We start from the raw sequence: 12,566 nt of genomic DNA, 5'->3' as shown, positions 1-12,566 counted from the left end.
TCTTAATGGCAAGCAATCTTCCAAGGTTGTGGGAAATAATATTTCAGTTGAAATCTTATGCTCTCATGATTATAAAAAGTATTTTTTTAAATGCTACAATAATATGCATATTTGTCTTTAAATATTATACTCTTTCTGGTATGGTTCTCCTTGCCTTGTTTTGTTTTATAGCGTTACTTCTGCATTTTAAATATGGTTCAAACATTAGTTGCCACAAAGATATGTAGTTTCATGCATGAATCACTCATTAATGTAGTTCTTAGGGTGGCCCATTATTCGTATGTTTAATTAGCCCTAGAATCAGATTGTTAAATACTTGTTTAAATGTCCCAAATATCAGGAAATGAGTACCCTATATTTTTCAGGAATTTATTATTGACTTTTTACTTAAACCTTAACAATCCTTGTTAGCGTCTCTCCCAGAACCCCAACAAACTTTGAAATAACTTACTTTTACTTTAGTACCAGATGCTGATGTCTTTGGAATTTCATTTTTGGTAGAAAAGAGAGTTATCAAAAAAAAAAAAGTGAACTAATGACATAAGATTAAAAAACATGGACACAAAAGATATAGTAACTAAATTAAAAGGCCAAAAGACTTGCCAATAAGTCTTTATCTCTGATCCAGTGTTAGAAATAGGATATGGGGATAGGAGTGTTTTTGTTTGGTTGGCTTGTTTGTTTAGACTCAAGTGAAAAGTACAGGGCTTGAAGACATACATATTTGGGGTATCATTCTGACTCTCCCATTTACTCATTTGCCTGACCCTAAGGAAATCACTCAACTTCAAGTGATTTCTACATTTCATTAGATTTCCTTTCAGATCCATCAAAATATGACAAAAAAATAGTGAACATTATTTTAATTATCTTATTTATACAAATACGGTATACATTCTGAAAAACTATAAAACAATGATAACTTTCAGGTTAGGCCACTGCCCTTCCTCAAAATATTCCATTTAAGAATTTCTCAGCCTCTGCTTTAGAAAGATTTCTTATGGTAAAGGCTGGCTATAATGTTATTTCAGGTGAAGGACTCCTTTGACTTCACACACACATTACTTGCTGGCAGGCCACTGGCTTTTCTTCCCACTGAATTGAGGAAAGGGCAATTTCTTGTCTACTCACCTATGCATTTACTGTGAGCTCAACTCCATTTGGTGGAAAGCTGCCATACACTTATAAGAGCCTAAGGGATACTGGGTGGTTGTCGTCTTTCTCTTGCTGACTCCCACCACACCAAGTGCCCTGGCAAGGTTGCTGCACCTGGACTCTGCATTCCCCACAGAGCACCTTGTTACCAAAATTATGGAAAACTTGTACTAAGTTCAGAGAAGAGCTACTAAAATGATTAAGTGACTGAGGGGACCAGTTTATAAGGAACTCAGAAATGTTTGGTTAAGTGGTAATTACCCTAAAAAAGGTGTGGTGGCTCTGGCATTAAGTTTGAATTCCAAACCATTCTTGGCAAAAAGACTTCCTTTCAGGCCTCTACATTCAGAAATGCTCTGAAGAGGGGGCAGAACCTCTCTCTTGTTTGGGCCCCCGAACCACTGCACAGGCTGCTTGGGTGATATTCCCACTTAAGTGTAATGACTTCTACAAACAAGCACAGAAGGAAAACTACCAAAGCAGAGAGCACACTTAAGAAGGCTGAAGGATGCTTAAAGGAAAGTCTTGGGAATCATGAAGAACAAGCCTGGGCTGTGACGGACCAGTCCCTCCACCCCTGTTAAGCACCTATTCACACCCCATTGCCAATCTCTGCTCGATGGGTGGTACCATTTAATAAGAGCTGCTGACTGAGTCCAAGTGTGCAAGTCTGCCTAAAATACACTGCTGGGAATGTTGAGTCCTTCAAGAATGACAGTTCCCACTTGGCCAAAGAGGAAAATCTAAGAACACCTGTAACAGTTAAGGAGGCTGAAAGAGATAATTCCTCATAGCAGTATTTCCCAAAATGTCTTCCAGGTGATGTTACTATGTGTTACACATACTAAAAAAGAAAAGAGCTAAAAATTGAATAAACGAAGCTTCACCTTGTGTGTATGTACATGATGTGTTTGTTAACAGTAACACCTCTCAGAGCCATTAATATGCTAAAGTCCGTTGTGTCTCGCTAAAAGGGGTGGTGTGTACACTCCTTCCCAAATTCAAATTGAGCATGGAAGGCTTTATTCCTTAAGTACAGGTTCTTTGAATTCACAGCCACTTCCATAATGCCATTTATTGGCTTAGCCAAAAAGTTCATTCGCGTTTTTGGTAGCATCGTTCGGAAAAACCAGAACAAACTTTTTGGCCAACCCAATACGATGCTGCACTCAGTAAATAAACAATGAAATGTATGAATCAGCCTAAGCTAGAAAACAAATCTTAAATCCCAATCCACTCCTCTTTCGACCACACTGATATTCTAGTTACACTTCACTTACATGAATCTTTTTATCCTGTATAAATTAAATGAAATTTGTTTACTAGAAGCAGATTGACCACCTGAGGCTACTACAGCTCAAGCTTGAGGGCCTTCCACTTGCTTGAGGCTTCCAAGTCCCTGAAAGTAAGTATGCACTTATAATATTGTAATCTTTATTTCTTAAGGAGGCCCTACGAAACTGTATAATCTTCATGTCCTACAAAACCTGCTGTTACCATATAAGATGGAAATGGCTCAGTAGCTTGTCACCAAATTTGTAAGTTATGATTGAGATAGCTGAACTTAAATTACTCATGATATGACAGACTAAAATTCACTTTAGATTACTCTCAGGTCACCTTTGACAGAGAGGTATTCATCCTTCTGTGCAGGTAAAATGTAGATCCAAATAAGAACTAAAAGTGGATTCATTCCCTCTATATGCTCCATAAGAACATTAGCTTCAACCATCTCACTTTTTAGAATTCCTCTTAGAACATTCATCACCTCTATTCTGTTTTTGTTTTTGTTTTTTAAAACACCTTACCCAATAGTATTACTTCTACTCTCCCTACTTCTCAATATTTTAAGACCATGAATAGCCACTTTGAAATCATCACATTGTAAATATTACCACAGTTGAAATTCCTTCTGAGGACCATCTGAAGTTTCTGTATCATTTTTTTTCCTTGAGTAGGGACTGACATCTTTAAACTTGAACCCACAGTAGGGCAATCTGGCATTCCACTTCAATTCTTTAAAAGCTTCATTTATACTTATCTTGTCTTTTGGAATTTCCTGTAGGCTGCCTCAGATAAAATAATTTCCAGTCTAATCTTCCTCTTGTCTGCTCTCTAGTTTGACATTATGCCTTCAAAATCAGATCTTATTATTTAACACAAAACAAAAATACCTTATTACAGAATAGTAAATCAATAACATTAACAGACTGACCTTGGTGATTCATTTATACTATGACTGATAAGCCAATATTTAAGCTTTGACTATTGATAGTCAAAGCTTTGTAAATTTCTTCTAGACTATTCATAATTTAACAAGATATTCTAACAACCACACACACAGAAATCACTATCCAACCACTTGTGTCTTAGACTAAATCAATGCTTCACTCTCTCATTTTTTAAGTAAGCTTACAGCTAAAATTACAAAACTAGGACTGTGTATAAAGGCCAAACATTTTACCTTCCTCTGTTTGCTTCTTATTATCTTCCTGAGTTGGTGACTATGAAAATATGCTAAGCCCAAAATAACAGTTGTGCACTGCCAGGTCATCCTCAGTCCCAGTTCCAAGCCAAATGGGACTTCACAGACCTTTACAAGTCATGGTGTTTGTAAATATCCAAGGAAATTACTTCATTCAGTCAATTATTTCTGGTGAAACCTGGCAGAATAACACAGTAATTAAACTGAAGACTAAACAGGAGACCTATTTTGCCCAGAAGTTCTAGTTAATGCTTTCAATGCATTTTCATTTCTTAAATATGCTTGAAATACCAGTGTAATGAAAAGGCATTGCCTCTCCATTGAGAAATATATTTAAAATATTCCAGTGAAGACAGCATATGGAAAAGGAAAGAGAAACTCAGTATGATTTCTTATTTTAAGTGTGAGGAATTCTGAAATCAAAAAACAACTGGATTCAAATGCAAATAGAATAGACATCCCAAAGCCAGGACATCACGTGGTCAAGACTCAATTGTCTCTGTGCTAGATATTCACTTCATAGGGAATATGCTGTCTGCAACATATTGCCCTCCGGTCTCCCTTTGGCCCCTCCACTTGGCCACCAGCATATTCTGATTCACCCATCCATCCATTCATTCATTGAGTCACCATCTCAAGTGACTTGTAATGTTACTTGTAGTGTAGCCATAAACAGAAATACTTTCCCACATACCTCTCCTAGCTGCCTAATGGTTATATACTTGGAGACAGACAACAGTTCAAACACAAAGTAATAAATTAGAATTCAAAAGCTAATGGAAAGAGCTTTGAATGCTTCCCAAAGGAAAATGCAAACTGTTAAATTACTTGTAGTACTTCATTTTTAAAAGCCTCTTGCTTACAAATAACCACCATCTTTCCTAGTACCTGATGCCATGAATACAAAGGTTAAAACAAAGGAAACTTTTGGGCAATCTGTAACAGTCTGAAGAATGAAGTAAAAGAAGCTGGCAAAAATCAAGACCAGCTAAGGGAAACCAAGTCAGAAAATTCCAAGGTTGAGTGAAATTGGGAGAGTTAATGACTAAAAAGTGTTTCTGCTACACTTCACAAATATTTCTCCTTTCTCTTTGTCAGGACACATGGTATTTCACTTACTAAAGATTCTTCTGGATGAATAAGCATACTGTTTTGAAAATGCAAATAACATGGGATTAAGAACTCAGCTACATAAGAAGTTAATGAAATGTATGCCACAGTTCTTTATAAACTGAGGAATACTACAAAATCAGAATGGCAGGTAGGTAAGATAATAGCTTCTGGAGTCATACTGTCTGAGTTTGAGTCTTAGCTCTATTACTAACAAGCTATGCAAGTTTGGGCAACTCACAGTCTCTTGGTGCCTCAGTTTCCTCATCTACACAACGGGAATATCAGTTGAAAGTATTCCACAGTGTTGAAAGGCTTAGTTAATATACGTAAAGCACTTAAAACAGTGCTGGGACTTGCACTGTTGACCAAAATGGAGTAAGAGGGATTGAATTTATGTTCCCTCCTAAAACAACCACAAACAAACAAGCAAACAGAATATATGAAACAATGATTTTCAAGACATAGGCAATGGAAAATAGTTATCCCTGAGACATGGGAAACAAACGAAAGAAGCCCTATGATTGCCCCAATTTAATGCCTTGAGACAGTTCCTAGGCCACCAAATGGGGTGAGGGAGAGGGGAGAATCCAGGCAAAGCCTGCTGGACTCCCTAGGTTGAGGAGATGAAGTTCAGAGTACCAGGAAAACAAGAGGGTCAGGATTTGCAAGACAGAGTACCAGAAAGGAAAAAGCTGCACAGGAAAGGAATGATGGAGATCAGCAGAGGGTCCCCTCAAATATGCAGCAGAATAGTGATCAGCACATGCATGTGAGGAAACTATGTGAAGCCAGGGAAAGAACTATCCCAAAGCACCAGAGAATACAGTACACAGCACCCACACAGAACCAGGAATAGGGGCTATTGCCACCAGTCAGACTGGAAAACCTCGTAATTTACAGAGCATTTGGTAGAGTATTCAACAGATTCTTGCCTCAGTAGTAGGAAATAATTAGTCTTGAGTAAACATTTCTCTGGTCACGTCTAACAAATTTTAAAAGTTACAATTCTCAAAAAGATAAAACTATCTCCAAGTAACTTAACTGCATATCAGAAAAAAGCTCAAAAATATTTATAGGAAAACAAAAATAGCTAACACCCAACATGATAAAATTCACATCTTGAATCAAATCAAAGGCTACCAGGCATGCAAAGAAGCCAGAAAATATAAATCATATTGAAGAAAATAATTAATCAATTAAAACTGACCCAGAACTAACACAGATGTTAAAATCATCAGACAATGACATTAATATTTATCACTACTGTACTCCATATGTTCAGAAACTTAAGGAGAGATACCAAAGATATAAAAAGATCCAAACAGAACATCTATAGGAAGAAACTACAATGTCTGTGTTGAAAAAATACACTTGATGGGATTAGTAGAAGGTTAGACATTGGATAAAATATTTGTGAATCTGAAGACACAACAATAGAAAGTATACAAAATGAAGCAAAAAGAGGAAAAAAAAAACATGTTAAAAAATAAGAGCATCAGTGAACTGCAGGAAAACTTCAAGTGGCTAACAAATGTGTAATGGAAGCCCCAAAAGAAGACAGCAGGGAGGACAGAAAATATATTTGAAGAAATAATAGCAGTCTATTCCTTTTCATTACTGAATAGTATCCCATCACATGAGTAAAACACAATTTGTTTATCCAGTTATTAAGCAATAGACATTGGGATTGTTCCCAGTGTTTTGCCTGATATGAATAAAACTTTTTTGTATATTCAAGTATAAAAAACAAAAACAAAAAAACCAAAGGCAAAATAAAGACTTTTTTACATATATAAAATCTGAAAGAATTCATCAACAGTAGACCTTAACAGTACTAGAAGAAATGTTAAGCCTTTTAGGCAGAAGGAAAATTATACCTGATGAAAATATGGATCTGCACACAGGAATGAAGAGCACAGAAATCTGTATCTATATGAGTAAATATATAAGACTTTTTAATTTAAATCTTTTAAATAAATAATTGCTTAAACAAAAATAATAACAATATATTGTGAGGTTTATAACATGTATAAGTTAAATGCATGAAAATAATAACATAAAGGGCAGAAGAGAAGTAGAATATGTATTTGTAAGTTTCTTATATTATATGTGAAGTGTTATAATATTATGTGAATGTCAACTGTGATAAGTTAAAGCTGTATACTATCTTTCTAAAGCAACCACTGAAATAATAAAACAGAGTTATAGCTAATAAGTTACCAAAGGAAATAGAATCATTTAAAAATTTTAATGAAAAAGAAGATGGGGAAGGGGAACAAACAACAAAGACAAAGAGAAATCAAAGACTGGAATATTTTGGTTTAAGGTTTAAGGTTTAGCTTAGAGGTTTAAGACCTAAACATAATAATCACATTAAATATAAATGGTATAAACACACTAATTAAAAGGCACAGGTTGCTATATTGGATAGAAAAGCAAGACCAATGCTGCCTAAAAGAAAGGTACAAGTATGTTAAAAGAAAAAAAAAAGATATACCATCCTAACATTATTCAAAAGAAAACTAGAGTGGCATATTAATATCAGACTAAATATATTTAAGACAAATATTATCAGGCAAAAGGAGGACAAATTTTATAAGTGGGTCTAATAATCAAGAAGACATACAATCCTAAGTGTTCATGCACCTAATAATAGGGCTTCAAGACATTAACGCAATACTGAGAGAACAGCAAGAAGAAATGGACAAATCCAGTTATAGTAGGATATTTCATTTCTCATCTCTCAATAAATAGAATAAGTAGACAGAAAGCCAGTAATAATATGGGGGACTTAAAAACCACAATCAAACAAAATTGACCTGATTGGCACTAATAGAACACTCTATCCAACAACAACAGAATACATGTTCCTTTCATTTGCACACAGAATATTTTCCAAGAGAGACTACATTGTGGGGCATAAAACATATCTCAATAAATATAAAAGGACTCAAATTATATATACTACTTACCTGATCACAATGAAATTAAACTAGGAATCAGTAGTAAGAGAGGACTCTAGAAATCTCCAAATATTGATATTTAAAACTAAACAACAGAACTTTAATCAATGACTCAAAGATAAAATCAAAAGCGAAATTAGAATTGAATGAAAAAACACAGCACATCAAAATTCATGGGATTCTGCCAAAGTAGTACTTAGGAGAAAACTTATTGCACTAAACACCTATTTCGAAAAGAGAAACATTTTAAATCAACAACCTCAATTTCTATCTTAAGAAACTAGGAAAAGAAGAGTAAATAAAACATGAAGTAAGCAGAAGAAATAAAATTCTAAAGATTAGAGCAGAAATCAACAAAGTGGAAAACTAATAAACAATAGAGAAATTTAGTAACACCAAAAGCTGATTGTCTGAGAAAATAGAATTGATAAACCTCTAAGGAGAGTGATCAGATAAAAAGAGACAAGATACAAATTACCAATATCAGGAATTAGAGAAGTGATAACACTGCAAAATCTACAGATATTAAAAGGATAATAAGTGTTGGCGATCCCCATACCACCCTAAGTTTTGATGATTAGCACTAGAAAGGCTCAAAGAACTCAGAAAAACTGTTACACTTACAATTGCAGTTTACTACAGTGAACAGATACATATTAAAATCAGAAAAGGCAAAACACACAGAGAGGAGCCCAGAAGAAATCAGATATAAACTTCGAGTTGTCCTCTCCCAATGTAGTTGTATGGACAGGTCTTAATTCTCCCATCAATGATGTGTGACAACACATATGAAGTATTGCCACCAGGGAAGCTATGTAAACCTTGTTGTCTAGGGTTCTTATTGGGAGTCAAGTCATGCAGGCATGGAACACCAACATCACTGACTTTAGCTATCCAGTCTCCAGCCCCTCCAGAGATCAAACTGATAAAGTATGGCCCAGAAATCCAGGTAAACAAAAATAGGCATTCACCATAAATCACATTGTTAGCATAAACTATCTGACAAGCACAAAGACCTTAGGCATATAAAGACAATCTTATCGTGAAGGATGCTTAGAGGTTTTCTCCCAGGAGCCAGTCAAGAGCCAGTTATTTCTTTGGAATGTGCAGAGTTTGAACAACACAAACCCTCTGAGCTAAGCCTTTCCTGAACAATAAGCACATTATGAACAATTTTATGCCAATACATTCAACAACTTAGATGAAACAAATAAATATCTTGAAGGAAAAAATACCAAAATCACTCAAGAATAAATAATCTAAGTAGGCCTTTATCTATTAAAAAAATTCAATTTGTAGTTAAAAAGTTTCCCAAAAAGGAAAATTCAGATGGCTTCACTGGTAAATTCTACCAAGTATAGAAGGAAGAATTAATACCAATGCTACACAAGTCTTTCAGAAAATCAAAGAGAAGAAAATATTTCTCATTTGGTGAAACCAGTATTACCCTGACCCCAAAACAAGGGAAACATTACACAAAATTAAACTTTAGACCAGTATCTCTCATGAATATATGCAAAAATTTTAGCCAATCAAATCCAATATACAAAAAGCATAATGTACTATACTACATCTAAGTAGAGTTTATCCCAGGATGCAAGATTGGTGTAACATTGGCCAGCTGATCAATGCAATTCACCATATTAAGAATCTGATAAAGAAAAATCATATTATCATGTCAATAGACCCGGAAAACACATGCAAGAAAATCCATTATCCATTTCTGATAAAAACTCTTAGAAAACTAGGAATAGAAAGGACATCAACCTAATAAAGGACATCTACCAAAAAAACCTAAAGCTAGCACCACACTTAATGGTGAAAGACTTTATGCTTTTCCCCTAAGATCAGAAACAAGAAAAGATACCCAATCTCATTTTTCTATTCAACATTATACTGGTGGGTCTAGCCAGTGCAATAAGGCAAGAAAAGAAGAAAAGGCATGTAGATTAGAAGAAAGAAAGAAGTAAAACTGTCGTTTGCAGACAACATGATCATCCAGGTAGAAAATCCAATGAAATCTACTTTAAAAAATGCTGCTACAACTATTAAGTGTGTTGGGCTTCCCTGATGGCACAATGGTTAAGATTCTGCCTGCCAATGCAGGGGACACAGGTTCGAGCCCTGGTCCGGGAGGATCCCACACGCTGCAGAGCAACTAAGCCCATGCACAACTACTGAAGCCCGTGTGCATAGAGCCCATGCTCTGTAACAAGAGAACCCATGACAATGAGAAGCCCACGCACCACAACAAAGAGGAGCCCCCAGTCTCCGCAACTAGAGAAAGCCCATGTGCAGAAATGAAGACACAACACAGACAAAAATAAAAACAAATAAATACAAAATTAAAAACAAAGTGTGTTTATCATGGTTGATCAACAAAAATTGATTTTTATTTCTATATAGACACAAAATATTAAAAATTGAATAAAATTGCTATTTACAATAGCATCATGTTATTAATTACTTATGGATAAATCTGATAGATGTGCAAGACATATATTGAAAATTATGGGATACTGCTGAAATGCTATTTTAAAGGCTTTATAAAATGGCATCTTCTTTTCAGCCTATTTTTTTAATAAATTTATTTATATTTATTTATTTTTGGCTGCGTTGGGTCTTGGTTGCTGCATGCAGTCTTTCTCTAGTTGTTGTAAGTGGAGGCTACTCTTTGTTGTAGTGCACAGGCTTCTCATTGTGGTGGTGGAGCATGGGCTCTAGGTGTGTTGGCTTCAGTAGTTGTGGCTCACGGGCTCTAGAACGCAGACTCAGTAGTTGTGGCGCACGGGCTTAGTTGCTCCACAGCATGTGGGATCTTCCCAGATCAGGGATCAAACCCATGTCCCCTGCATTGGCAGGCAGATTCTTAACCACTGTACCACCAGGGAAGTCCTTTTTCAGCCTATTTTTAATGTTTTTTATTTACTAAACCATGAGGCCGTGGCTGCAACTAGCAATAAATAACAAATGGGGTTCATAGAAACTCATACTGGAAAGGAATCTCAGAATATATAAGATGTGGAAATGTTTCAGTACTTAACTTTGAAAGGTTTCTTCTTTCAATATTTATGTGAGCACTCAGTAAGTGTCAAACACTTATACACTGAGTAAATAGAAGATGCATCACCTGAACTTGTGGAGATATTAACTAGTAAAGGGAAACAGAAAATAAACAAATGCAAATAATTTAGGAGTTGCAATTAGTGCTAAGTGAAAATAATAAAGAACACAGAAATGTAAAAAACTGGGGTGCTATTTGGATAGAATAGGGTAGTCACTGAAGTCTAAGTGGACATTCAGGTCAAAACCTGAAGCAGAAAGAGCCAGCCAGATAAAGTAAAGATCATTATAGCCAAATGGAACAGGAGTTGGGAACGCCTTGGGTAGGGCAGTAGAGGATGCCAGGAGAGACTGGCATGCTTTAAAACTCCAAAGAAAGCCAACCTGGCTGGAGTGTAGGGAATGTGGAATAAAGGGAAAGACAGCACAATGGTCATGTAAGAGGTAGGCAGGGATCAGATCATGCAGGCTCATGTAGGAACTGGGATTTTATTCAAAGGGCAATGGGAAGCTGTTTTACAGTTTTAGGCAGGCTATAGACATTAGATTTTTCTTTTCTAAAAAATTACTCTAGCTTCTCTGTTGGAGAATCAACTGGAGCCAATATAATAGTCTAAGTTGTCACAGATGGTCCCCTTTTGCTACAAACACAAAAATGCTGTATACTACACAACATGTTTTTATTTAAAAGAAAAAATACATCACAGAACTTAAAAGAAAGCAAAAAGAGATGTAGAAAGCAAATCCAAGGGGTACTCTACCTGAATGTGTGCTGGGGATTTGATTCCTAAACACACATGGAGACAAGATCACCGAAATAAAGTTCAGAGTGTGGAAACTCCTAAATTAATTTACAACTCCTAAATTGTAACAGAGGATTAGAGAAAACTCAGCCTACTGCTTTGTAAAAGCAGTAAGGAAGACTGTTATCTCTGAGTTTTATATATATATATGTATACATATATATATATTTTTAAAGGGCATCTACAGATACTTGAGGCCTGTATCATACATGGGGGTTAGATCTAAATTTATATTACAAGTTTAAAAAATTACCTTAAATCTGGTTTAAAGCAAATGAAACTTCTAGGGACCAGCAAAACCAATCTGTAGTCTCTCAATCCAAGATATAAAGGGCTCTCACAGAACTTTTTTGAAGATAAACTCCCAATAAAATATACATTATTTGAAGAAACCAGTCACCATGAGGGAGAGCTAACAGAAACAACAAACAGTAGATCCAGAAGCTTGCAAATTGGAAATTATAACTTTATACAGATGTTGTCTTTTACCATAATCTTGCTCGTGCTTTGGTTCTCATTCAGGGTTAATGCAAAACTTTTAAAAATACCTTAATTTTCATCTCTATTATGATTACACTTCTTGAAATCTACCCAAAGTGAGCTAAAGAAAGTTTATGTATAAAATTTAACATGGGGCATACAAGGTGGTTCATTTTTATTAGATGGAACTAGATAGCTGATGCCTGTAAATGGCAAACTGAATTAACTACCAGAATGTACCGAGCCCCATCTACTATTTTGAAGCTAGATTATCTGTATACTTTAACGTATTTAGTCTAGCTTCAAAAACTGGATGAATCTGCCTCCTCCAATCCTTTTGGATAGCATATTTTTAAATGTTAGGAAAAATGAGTCCACATTTAAAATGAAGAGTTTGTGCAAACCTAAATTTAAGAAATCGCTTTTAAGTTTAAAAGCTTAAAGGTTACAAAGAGAATTCCAAACACCCTTCACCTTCTAATCACCAATTTAAGCTTGAAATAT

The sequence above is a fragment of the Delphinapterus leucas genome, chromosome 1, assembly GCF_059928025.1.
Source record: "Delphinapterus leucas isolate spDelLeu-1000000601 "Yukka" chromosome 1, BTC_Dleu_Yukka2, whole genome shotgun sequence".
NCBI lineage: Eukaryota > Metazoa > Chordata > Mammalia > Artiodactyla > Monodontidae > Delphinapterus > Delphinapterus leucas.
This window is presented reverse-complemented; position numbering follows the sequence as displayed.